General features: G+C 36.2%; 1 pseudogene; it reads right to left on the bottom strand.

The window, feature by feature from the left end:
- LOC129137853 (outer mitochondrial transmembrane helix translocase-like) overlaps positions 1-9,284 on the bottom strand; it is a 68,419-nt pseudogene extending 59,135 nt beyond the window's left edge.
- Positions 9,285-13,581: the final 4,297 nt, after the last annotated feature.

Raw genomic sequence — 13,581 nt, 5'->3', positions numbered from 1 at the left:
GACTGTAAACTAGTTCAACCATTGTGGAAGTCAGTGTGGCGATTCCTCGGGGACCTAGAACTAGAAATACCATTTGACCCAGCCATCCCATTACTGGGTATATACCCAAATGACTATAAATCATGCTGCTATAAAGACACATGCACACGTATGTTTATTGTGGCATTATTCACAATAGCAAAGACTTGGAACCAACCCAAATGTCCAACAATGATAGACTGGATTAAGAAAATGTGGCACATATACACCATGGAATACTATGCAGCCATAAAAAATGATGAGTTCATGTCCTTTGTAGGGACATGGATGAAGCTGGAAACCATCATTCTCAGTAAACTATCACAAGAACAAAAAACCAAACACCGCATATTCTCACTCATAGGTGGGAATTGAACAATGAGATCACATGGACACAGAAAGGGGAATATCACACTCTGGGGACTGTTGTGGGGTGGGGGGAGGGGGGAGGGATAGCATTGGGAGATATACCTAATGCTAGATGACGAGTTAGTGGGTGCAGCGCACCAGCATGGCACATGTATACATATGTAACTAACCTGCACAATGTGCACATGTACCCTAAATCTTAAAGTATATAAAAAAAAAAGAACAGCTAAATAAATGGAAAGATATAACAATTTAAAGACTAGAAGAATCAATATTTTCATGTCAGTTCTCCCAAGGGGGCTACAAATTTAATGCAATAAATATGCCAGCAGTCTTTATTGATAAACTTGGCAGACAAGATGATTCTGAAATTAATATATAAATTTGAAGGACCCTGCACAGCCAAAACAATTTTGAAATGTAAGAATAAAATTTCATTTTTATCTTATTTGAATTTGAAGTTTAATACAACACCTATGTAGTAATCAAGAAAACATGGTATTAGCATGAAGATAGATAACAAATCTTGAATTGGTAGTGGTTGCACTGGTGCGGGGGGGGGGTCTGTCAAAGTGGTTCAAACTGAATACTTTAAATGGGTGCATTGATTGTATGTAACTACATTTAGTAAAATTGATTTTAAAAAAGATAATTGTCATTAATAGGCAGGCTAACAAAGGAGGTCTCTGAGGTATATGGGCAAAGGAATATGATGTAGCATTTAAAAATATTTGATGAAAAGTCAATAAACAGAACTTTTCTAAAGTAGACAAACCTGCACAACTGATAATCAGCCAGAATTTTGTTAAAACAATACAACTGGAAGTAGTTTGCTCTATGACATTTTTATTCCCTGTTGCCTCTCTGTGGATTACTGACAACATAAATGTGTAAAAATAAAGACATTTGTTTTACCTTTCAAGACTTCATGAATTTCAGCTATTACAAAATTTCAGTGATGTCTTGTTTTTATGTAAGTCTGAGATTGTAGATATAAATTTGTCTTTTGAGTGGGGAAAGAGGGTAAAAAATAGATAAATACATTTTTTAAGATAAGCATATTTTATGTAAATGAGTTTTAGAATAAAACTTAGGAGCACAGAAATAAATATAGAAATATCTCTAAAAAGCAAATATTTACCATTAAAAATAACCCTGATTCTGTCATAATTATCATTAAGACTAGAAACAGCTGGGTGCAGTGGTGCACACCTGTAATCCCAGCACTTTGGGAGGCCAAGGCGGGTGGATCACGAGGTCAGGAGACTGAAACCATCCTGGCTAAAATGGTGAAACCCTGTCTCTGCTGAAAATACAAAAAATTAGCCAGGTGTGGTGGTGGTGCGCTCCTATAGTCTCAGCTACTCGGGAGGCTGAGGCAGGAGAATGGTGTGAACCTGGGCGGCAGAGCTTGTAGTGAGCCTAGATCGCGCCTCTGCACTCCAGCCTGGGTGACAGAGCGAGGCTCCATCTCAAAAAAAGAACAACAACAAAAAAAGACTAGAAACAATGCGTCTTACTTAAACAACACTTAAGAAGATTCCATCTAAGGCTAAAATTGTCCTCAAAATGAGAGGGGAAATCCATCACATTTTCATTGTTTTGAAATGTTTTCAAAATAATATCTATATTTTCCACTTAAATTCTTTTATTTCTTTAGGTACCAAGCATTATTTAGTGACATGACCAATGTAATTTTAACAAAGATATATAGCTTGGGGAAAGACATTTAAAGTTGCTCCGAAATGAGGGGAGAACTTTTTGCAATAAGTAACCGGAGGTGTTTTAACGTGGAATTCATGCTCCTAGTATTATTTCTAATAGGTTCGGATACATACAAAATAAATTAAAGCCTTAAATCATCAAGTTTATTTGTGACATGATATTAAATATAAGAGAAAGTTTCTTTAAAAGCAGAAAGTACCAAGGCATCAATCTACAAGGAGAGGCAGCATGAGAACTTTAATATATAGCAGCTATTATCAACATGTGTCCAATTCAAGAAAACAATTTCCACAACTCAATGTACTTAGAATGCTTATTGTATGAATTGTCTGCTTAAGATATAAAGACGATGATTATAGAGCTGCAGCCATGTTTTTAAATCTCTCAAGTCTCATGAAAAATTATTATGAGAAAAGAAAGAATAGTAAATCATATCTCCTAAAGACAATGAAATTATATCAGAAAGATGTATTAACATAACAGATAAAAATTGGAACCGTGTACTTCAAAACAGTCATTAAGAAAATAACATAAGGCATAAAGGAAAACATATATCAAAACTAGAAAATCTTATAAATGAATTTAATAACTCGAGAGAAGTAGAAATAAAAGAAAAACGATTTTATAACCAAAGGTTAACCTAGAAGTAACAGCAGATACCATTTTAAAAGAAATAGAATATAAACACTCAAGTCAAAAATAAATATCACAGTTTCCTCCCCAGGCCTTTGCAGGTACTGAGGGTGAACTATCAGGTCTGGGTCTCCCCATTCCCAAAGCAGCCAAACCTACTCTCCCATCCCAACCCCATTCCTGAATGCATAGGGTGTAAGACCTTCATCAGTGATGTGGACGCCTGCACTGTGGAAGAGCACTCCAAGCTATACTGTAGGCAATGTTACAACCAGACTATGGTGATGTCATCACCAAGCAGATCCTCACCAACATCCCTCACTCCCATCTGCCTTTCCACAGTCACCCTAGTATCCACCTTAACCTCAGCACATGGCAAATATGACCTTTCAGTTTTCATCAGTCCATCTCAAGACCTCCTGGGCAGGGACACAGAGTGCTCCCACATGGTCTAGTCCAGGGAGAAGTGGCCAGCTTGCCGAGGGTGCAGGTGCCGTGGCTGTGGCCATATATGCTCCAGGTGGAGCTAAGGGCCCACAGAGCATTTGGGTACAATCCTCTGGCAACTGCTAGTTACCTTTTTATACGAATATGAAAACCACTAGAAATACTGGATAACATAGTTTTAATCTGAAAAAAAGAACTTCTTTATCCCATAAATAATCCAACAAGTAAGAAGAATAATCAATTCTGGAGTGAATGAAGGGAAAAAACACAGGGTTGTTAGCAGAACTCTTTATCTGGGTGACAAAATAAGGGGTATACCAAACTTCTGCAACATGCAATTTATATAACCAACCTGCACATGTACCCCTGAACCTAAAATACAAGTTAAAAAAAAAACCTATATACTTAATGTGATGTTTAACTTCCTTTGATGATAAATTCTAAGTATTGGATTTTTTTCTAGGTTAAATTATTTCTATAATCAGAAAAGGAAAGAAGCCAAACATACCAGAGTACATATATAAATAATTCAATTTCTAAAAGTTCAGAGACAGGTAAAATTGCTCTTTAGTGAGAGAAGCTGGGATCCTGATTGCCCTTGGTGGAGGTAAGGACTGGGAGAGAACACATGAGGAAGATCCTTGGGGCTGGTAAAATGTTCTGGTCCTTGATCTGGGTGCTGGCTATAGTATTATATTGAGTTTTGGAAGATTCACTGATTTATGTACTTTTCTGTGTGTACATTATATTTTAATAAAAGATTTCAAATAAAATAGAATAAATATATGAATAAGTAAATAAATAAAAGACTTACCATAAAGCTATGGTGATCAGGAGGGTGTGGTGTTGCTGGAAAAATTGACAAGTAGATTAATGGAACAGAGGCTGAGGTAAGAGGATGGCTTGAGACTGGGCAGTTGAGTGAGGCTGCAGTGAGCCATGATTGCACCACTGCACTCTAGCCTAGGCAGCAGTGCAAGACCCTGTCTCAAACAAACAAACAAACAAATCTATTAATTAAAAAAAAAAGACATATAGCTGAAGAGGGAACTAATAGAAAACAAAATAGAGATTAAGGCATAGGAAGGACAGAGTGAGATCTAACAATCATCTATTTGAACTTTCAGAAAGAGAAGAGAGAGAAAATGGAGAAGAATCAATGTCTGACAATACAATGGCTAAGAACATCCCAGAACTGTTGAAAGACACTAATTCACAAATTCAAGCCCAGTAAATCTCAAATAGCAAAATAAAAAAGAGATCTACCCATGCACACATCTAGTGAAACCACAGTCCACCAAAAGCAAAAAAAAAAAAAGTTCATAAAAGTACCCATTAAAAACTACAGACTACCTTCAAAGAAAAAACAAAAAAACAATTAAACTGCTGTTTCTTAACAGAAACAATGGAAGTCTAAACCTGTAAAATAATACCTTCAATGCACTAGGAAAATAACCATCAACCTAAAATAGCATACCTGATGAAAATATCCTTTAAGAATGAGGATGAAATAAAGACATTGCATACATTAGTCAGGATTCTCCAGAGAAACTAAGGAATTGGCCCATGTGACTGTGGAGATTGGCATGTCCAAAATTTGTAGGTTAGAGTAGCAGACTTAAGACCTAGAGAACAGCTGATGTTCCAGTTCAGATTGTAAGCAATCTAGAGGCAGAATTCTCTCTTCTTCAGGGGAGATCAGTCCTTTCTTTAAGGCATTTATGCCTAGTGCTCCACTATTGGAACGCTAAGCTTGTGGGATTTATTTATATCCTACTGCTCAAGGTCATTGCCAAGGTCTGATTTTTCACACAAAAAATTTGCAACCTCTGGCATAAATGGGTTAAGGCCTTCGACTGACTGGATAAGGCCACCCATATTATGGAGAGTAATCTGCTTTACTCAAAGTCCACTGATTTAAATGTTAATCTCATCTTAAAAAATCACTTCTCAGCAATATCCAGATGTGTTTGGCCAAATATCTGGGTGTCATGACCTAGCCAAGTTGACACAGAAAATTAAACATTTAATTTATAAACACATTTATAAAATAATAGATGTATTTAGGCAGACAAAACCAAGAAGCCAATCACATGAGACCACCACTAAATGATGTTTGAAAGGATGTACTTCAGAACAAAGGAAAATTCTCTCCCTCTCAGAAAAAAAAAAAAAGATTTGGGATATAAGAAGCAGTAAAAATTAGTGAGCTAAACCATTGTTTTTTTTGTCTAAATAATTAGAAAGTTAGACATCTTGGAATGTACCAAACCCTGAAGGGATATTACTTATTTTTAAGTGGAATGGTGAAGAGTTTCCATAAATAAAAAATCAAATATATTTTTCAATTTTGGTCTTTGCTTTACTTACTGATACATGTGGTTGATTCAAATCTTTTAATAACTGGAAATACTTCATCTTTTGCTTTGCATTCTTCACTACCCCAAACCAAGTAAATAATACTTTTGTAACATTTATGAGTATGATAATTTCCACCTGCTCTCTGACTTTTTGTTAAAAGAGGGGGAGGAGCTGGTTTTACTCCTGGGAAATTAACAGGAAATGTTCATGAAGAAAATTGCTAAAGCAATTATTGCTGGTTTGCCTGGCCGACTAATGGTAGCAATCAATAGCTGGCTTTGTGGAATATATCTCCATGGGCTAAGGAGAAGGAGTGAGTAGTGGCCTAGCTTGTTTCCTTCTTTGCTGATTTCCATCTTTAGCAGCTGACAGCATTAAAACACCTGGTTCAAAGGGAAAATATTACTATTTCATTCACCAAACAAATAGTTGTACTTATTGAAAATTTTGGTGGGTAGTAGGTGACAGATGAGGAATTCTTTTATTTATTTATTTATTTATTAGGGACCAATTTTTTAATTTTTGTGGGTACAAAGTCAGTGTATGTATTATGGGTTACGTGAGATATTTCTTTTTTTTAAAGAGGGACCCATTTGTTACACATTTATAAAATAATAGTGTAATATAGTTATTAAAAATGGGACAATTTTTTTTGATTTTTTTTCTTGTATTCAATTATTCCATCCTCTTCACAGCCTTCCACAACTTGCTTTTGTTATCCACAGTGTTCACCTGAAACTTCCACCCCATCATTCAAAGCACAACTGAAGAATAAATGATCTAATAGATTCTTGTGAGACATTATCAAATAAATTAATCCAGTAACACATGAATAAAGATTGAGAGTTTTTAAAGAAATACAGTAAAACAAAACATACGAAGCATAATTTAATCTGATGATTCAGAAGGCACCTCAAGATTATGTTGTTCCATTTTCCTCATGCTGCGTGTTTAAGTGCCTGTAACAGAATTCTGGTTAGTAAAATTTTGAACAAGAAAAATTTCACATATAATTCACATCAAATGATAGATACAATATGGGCATTTTGATGTGTACGTTTGTACTTGACCAGGGAACAATTTATAATATACTAAGAAAACTTTAAAAATTAATTACAAAATGAGTATTTTTAGCACACTTAGTAACAGCTACTTGTTTTAAACTATTATTTCATTTTTGGTGACCAAATTATGTTGGAGCATAATTAAAGAACATATAACCTTAAAATAATATTTAAGAAATGTAGTTACAACAGACATATGTTACATTAAATGAAGAAAGGAAAGAAATGTACGTGTATTAAAGCGGACTGAGGTTTTTCAAACCCATTCTTTTGAAAGGCCTTTTAATCCACTTTCACGTAAATCAATTTAAACTGAAAAAAAGTTTTTACTCAGTATGCTTACAGAAAGAGGTGAAATCAGTGTTGACTGACATGACTGTCTAACAACCATTCAATGCTGATCACTGACCTGGTATTTTTATTTGATTATCCTGACAAATCTAATAATTGAGCCCATGTATATATATGCAAGATGTATATATGCAAGGTGGAGGATCCAATTAATCAACTGCAGAAAGAAAAACACTCAACTTAAAAAAGGTTGAAACAAATGACAAATGGAAATGGTTGAATCACTGTAACTTTTTGACACAATCTTAAATCTTAGTTTTACTGTATATTATTCGGTACTTCTGGATTCAGTAGTTAGGATAAAAAAAATTCTGTATTCAAACATATCTACAGAATGTCCATATAAAATGTGTGGATATATACATTTAATATACACACATATGTGCACACACACAAACACATACTCACATGTCAAGGAAACAGTGCCTAACCACATCCCTATTGCTCACTAATGACCCAATGAATCATTCATGACTGTAAGACCAGCTTAGATTCTATAAGGCTGTACAACATATGGCTAAAGAGCTCAAACACAAGCACCCACGTTCAGGCTGGATTAAATTGTTCCTCCTCATGATTTCTGACAAACAGTAATGCCACTTATATAACAACTGTATTTCAACAACTTAGAATTCAGAGTACAAAACCATAAACACTGAACTCCCTCATTGTTTAAAGAGCACTCTTTCCATTCTACTTCCACTAACAGATAAGAGGACACATCAAACTAGATCAGTGAACTGTGCAAATGATCTTCACTCTTAATCTAAACAAACCTGTGTTAAAACATTCTGAAATGCTGCATCCTTTGATTTCTTAATTTTTTTCAGTGCTGCATCCTTCGATTTCTTAATCTTTTCAATTGCCCGATGCAGGTCCTGCTGTTGAACAGGCCGAATTTCATCTTCATCATGGCTTTCTTCTGATGTAGAATTAACATTCTCTAACACAGAGGAGGGCAGCATCTCAACACATCGCATTTAGGTCCCTTCCTGAAAACGCATCAGTTTCCTGGGCAACTTCTAGCAGGTCTTCATGCCTATCCACATTTTCATTTTTCAAGATGAGTTTCAGGATTGCTTCTTTCTGTTTTAAAGCAGGCTGGTTGATATGAAATCTTGTAGGAATTCTTCTCGTTATAGCCGTGTCAAGGTCCTGAGGATGAATGGTAGCTCCCATTACTATGACCTGGGAGCTGTGATCAGTATCCAGTCCATCCCAGAGACTCATAAACTGAGCTTTCATTATGGCTGTAGCTTCATGGTCAGAACTCCGAACGGTTTCGTAGAAAGGAGTCTATTTCGTCTAAATGATGATGGACAGTTGTAGCTTCATGGCAAGGGAGAAGACAGCAGCAGCCAGTGTTTGAGATTCTCCATACCACTTATTGGTCAGTGTCGAAGGCTCAAGGTTAATAAATCGACAGCCTGCTTCTTTGGCTGTGGCCTTGGCAATCAACGTTTCACCACAGCCTGGGGAGGGTCATAGAGAAGAACACCTTTTGGAGGCTGCAGAAGCCTGGAATTCTCAAACAAATGTTTCTTTTTGATAGGTAAGATGACTGTCTTTCAGATCCGTAATGACCTCATCTAAACCTGCTATATCACTTCCAAGTAACATGCGTATTAAGAGGGTCTACTAGGCTGGGCGCGGTGGCTCATGCCTGTAATCCCAGCACTTTGTGAGGCTGAGGCGGGTGGATCACGAGGTCAAGAGATCAAGACCATCCTGCCCAACATGGTGAAACCCCATCTCTACAAAAATACAAAAATTAGCTGGGCGTGGTGGCGCACGTCTGTAATCCCAGCTACTCAGGAGGCTGAGGCAGGAGAATCGCTTGAACCCGGGAGGCAGAGTTTGCAGTGAGCCGAGATCATGCCATTGCACTCCAGCTTGGTGACAGAGCAAGACTCTGTGTCAAAAAAAAAAAAAAAAAGAAAAAAAAAGAAAAGATGGTCTACTAGGTGGGCAGCAACACTCATTTCATATTCTGAGAGCTTCACGTTTTTCACACCAATTAGCTTCATTAGTTTTTCTGCCTGTTTCTGAGCTTCTGCTTTTTGCTTTCTTATTGGATCAATTGCATCTACCATCCATTTGATACTAAAGTATGTTACTGAACCAAATATTGTCAAATGGAAAATTAAACCAACAACTTCATTGTGACTCAAAGGATGAGAAAAGGCATCAGCATGTACCATCTTGATTGTTAACCCAGGAGCAGAAACAATGGGAGCAAGTGCCCTCAGCTGGCCTCGCACAGGAAGGAAATACAGGAGATATTTCAAAACAGGCATGCAATGCATAATAGTCACATCGGAGTAATTGGGGTACCCATCACCTCAGGTATTGATCTTTTGTGTTACAAATGATCCAATTGTACTATTTTAGTTATTTTAAAATGTACAATCAAATTATTTTTGACTATAGTCACACAGTTGTGTGACTATACAACACCTAGCAAATACTAGGTCTTATTCATTCTTTCCAACAATGTTTTTGTGCCGATTAACCATCGCTACTTCCCCCACACTCCCTGACTACCCTTCCCAATCTCTGTTAACCATCCTTCTACTCTTATGTCCATGAGTTCAACTACTTTCCTTTTTACCTTCCACAAATCAGTGAGAACATTTAAGGTTTGTCCTTCTCTGTCTAGCTTAGTTCACTTAACAAAATGACCTCCAGTTCCATCCATTTTGTTGCAAAAAACAGAATCTCATTCTTCTTTATGGCTGATTAGTGCTCCACTGTGTATATGAACCACATTTTCCTTATTCATTCATCTGTTGATGAACACTACATTGCTTCCAAATTTTGGCTATTGTGAACAGTGCTACAACAAACATCAGAGTGCAGGTATTCTTTGATATGTCGATTTCTTTTATTTGGGGTATATACCCAGCAGCAGGATTGCTGGATAGTACAGTAGCTCTATTTTTAGTTTTTTGAGAAACCTCCAAACTGTTCTCCACAGTGGTTGTACTAATTTATATTCCCGCTAACAATGTACGAGGCTTTCCTTTTCTCTCCATCCTCGTCAGCATTTGTTATTGCCAGACATTAGATAGAAGCCATTCTACCTGGGGTGAGATAATATCTTATTGCAGTTTTGATTTGCATTTCTCTGATGAGCAATGATGTTGAGCACCTTTTCATATACCTGTCTTCTTTCAAGAAATGTCTATTCAGATTTTTTGCCCATTTTTTTAAAAAAAGGATTACTAGATGTTTTTCCTACACTTTTGTTTGAGCTCCATATGTATTCCGGTTATTAACCTTTTGTCAGATGGGTAGTTTGCAAGATGGGAATATAAATTAGTATTTTCTCCTGTTCTGTGGCTTTTATCTTTGTTAATTATTATTATTATTATTATTATTTTTTTTTTTTGCTGTGCAGAAGCTTTGGAACTTGGTATGATCCCATTTGTCAATTTTTGTTTTGGGTTGCCTGTGCTTGTGAAGTGTTTATTACTTAAGAAATCTTTGCCCAGTCCAATGTTCTGGGGAGATTCCCTAATGTTTTCATGTAGTAGTTACATCATTTGAGATCTTATATTTCAGTCTTTAATCCATTTTGATTTGATTTTTGTATCTGTTCAGAGATAGGAATCTAGTTTTGTTCTTTTGCATATAGATGTCCAGCTTGCCCGGCATCATTTATTGGAGAGATTGTCCTTTCCACAATGTATGTTCATGGCTACTTCGTCAAAAATGAGTTCACTGTAGATGTATGTATGGATTTACCTCTGGATCCTCTATTCAGTTTCAGTGATCTATGTGTCTGTTTTTATTTATGTGGGTACCATGCCTTTTTGGTTACCTTAGCTGTGTAGTGTAATTTAAAGTCAGGTAAGTGATTCCTACAGTTTTTGTTTGTTTGTTTTTATTTTTGTTTTTTTGTTTTTTTTTTTTGGCTTAGTATAGCTTTGGCTATTCTGGGTGTTTTGTGGTCCCACATACGTTTTAGATTGTGTTTCTATTTCTGTGAATAATGTCATTGGCATTTTGATAGGGATTGCATTAAATCTGTAGATTGCTTTGGGTAGTGTGGACATTTTAGCAATATTGATTTTCCAATTCATGAATAGATTGGTCCAATTTTGTTTTCTGTTATAATAAGGCAGCACTGAGTTCAATGCCTCACAAATACTGTGATCTCCTTCTCCCCAGCACACAAAAATGTTCTCTGCACCATGCCACTGCTGCTGGGGGAGAGAGGAGGTGTGATGTCAGCAATTCAAGATGGTTTTTCCTGCCTCTTCAGTGCCTCTTTTAGTAATACGAAGTTAAAACCAGGTACTCACTTGATTTTTGGTTCTTATAAAGGTGCTATTTTATGTAGTTAGTTGTTAAATTGGTGTCCTTGAAGCAGGGACAATTGGCGGAGACTTCTATTCTGCCATCTTGTTCTGCACCAAGTCCTCATATATCATATTTTATGAAGCATCCATTCAAATATTTTGTGCAGAACTCAAACCATGTAACCTGGAGTCTGTGGCTTGTCTTTATAAGGTTTGGCTTGATTTGCCTTTTAAGTGGAGTCCTTTGTATTGTTCCAAGGTGGAGGTAAATGTCTATCAGGAGTGGCATGGAACAAAGATAAATCTGTATTTCTGTCAGTCAAGTAGAAATTTATCAAATTTTACTGATGCTGATAATAATATGTAAGAACTTTACCTTATAATGGTATCTGGGGAAGATTAGACACTCCTTTTGTAATGCCATGTTTGACTAATATAACCAATGCAAAAAATATACTTATTGATATTCCTTCATCATTATATTCTGTTCTTAAACACTTGTGCATTTTCTATATGAGATCCATGTGAAACAGAAGTAACATAATTAGCTGCAGGAGATATCAACATAAAATAGAACTAAGATTGCAAGGACAAAGGCATACATGGTTTAAATCCTGTCTCTTCCTCCATCTCTCCTGTAGCTCTTTCTCCTTTTTTTCCCTTTCCCTCCATCCCTCTTCCTCTTTCTCTCCCTCCACCCTTGTCTGTGTGCGGTTGAGAAAACTTTAATGGAGCAATTGCAGTTTAACTATTGACCTCCGCACTTTTCTCATTTGTGAATAGCATGAATTGTTTTTTGGATAGTTTTACATCCAAAGAGTATTTTTCAATGGTAAGGCCATTTCCTATGTGTGACAAAACTGAAAAATGAACCTGTACAAAGCACTATATTGGCCATCCTATTTCCGAGAAGGCACGGAAGCAAGTTCACGTACTTTCCTGGGAATGTTAAAATGTCAGCTAGGAGTGCTTTCTACACTATTTATGCTTACCCAGGTGTATATATGCCACACATAGCTGAAAAGGGATACATGTATTGTTTTCAGTTTGAACATTATAACTTTTTTTTTTTTGTCTAAGGGGAAATATGTTCTTTAAGGAGAAACTATCACATACTTCTCATCCAGGCTGTTCTTTGGGTTGTGGGGGCTCAGTTGTGATAAAAGGTGAAGTTAGAACTAGTTAATGGAGAACTAGCTGCCATTATGCCACTTCCTGGCCAAATCAGGGACTGACCATGGGACTGCCCCATATGTGAACCTATGTTGCCTTCACTGAGACTGGGGACTTTGAGAACCACTGGCATATTTGGAAACTTTATGCAGCAGTTAACTGGTCTAAAAACTACACAGATGAAATCTATCTCAGAAGAAATATATTCTTAACTATCCTACTCTCTTTCTCCTCTATAATAAATGTTATAAAGGTTTGCCCCTGTGTTTGTTTTACTTTACATGTGAAACAAAAATTTTCATGGGTAAATGAGTTAAAGTATTTGGCTTTTAGCTCAAACAAATGAGATGTTAGTTTAAGAATAGACCTCCACTTATAGGCTGATTTATAACCTTTGCATTGGAGGATATGGAAAGGATATAATGAAAACACAGAAATTTCCATGGCATTTTAAATTTGCACTTTTTAATCAAGAAAAATTGAGTTCTTGCTGAAATAACCTGTACAAAACCTGCTTTAAAAAATAGTTTTGGATGTTGCTTACATGCAAATGATTGTATTATAAATAATAAGAAAAATTTGAATTTAAATATCTCATGAAAATAGAACCACAAAATATTTTAGGTTGAGTATGACAAAAGGAAGTGTTTAGAAGATTTTTTTATTGACAAATGTATTTTGAATTTTCTTCTAAGAACCCAAGATATATTTTCCTTTAGAGAAAATGATCTGAGGCATGCTAGAGGGTATGTATTGACAGCTGTCCTAAACTATTTTCCTGTTAAATCTCTATGGGTTAAAATAAATCAACACTCTGTCAGGTGTTATAATGTTGAAGTATGAGCTCATTTCCTTGTAAAGTGCAACTCTTAGATTGTCAGGGGGTTTCTGGATTTTCATATAGGAAGAGGAACCCATTTTCTCCATCTTACTCAGTATGTCCTCATGTATCTGAGTTTGTGGATTCTTTCACCTTTGGCTCTTGGTTCCTGGCTTTGATCAATGTGTTTTGATCTCAGCTGGAAATCAAAATGTGGAAAGAACAACGGATGGCTCCTCTCTCTCTCATACCAAGAATTGGAGTTAGAGAACACAGATCGCATCTTGAGAAATAATCATTTCAAATGTTAGCCATT

Source organism: Pan troglodytes, chromosome 17, assembly GCF_028858775.2.
Source record: "Pan troglodytes isolate AG18354 chromosome 17, NHGRI_mPanTro3-v2.0_pri, whole genome shotgun sequence".
Lineage (NCBI taxonomy): Eukaryota > Metazoa > Chordata > Mammalia > Primates > Hominidae > Pan > Pan troglodytes.
Note: the sequence above shows the minus strand (reverse complement) of the source record. Positions and strands in the feature narration are given on the sequence as shown.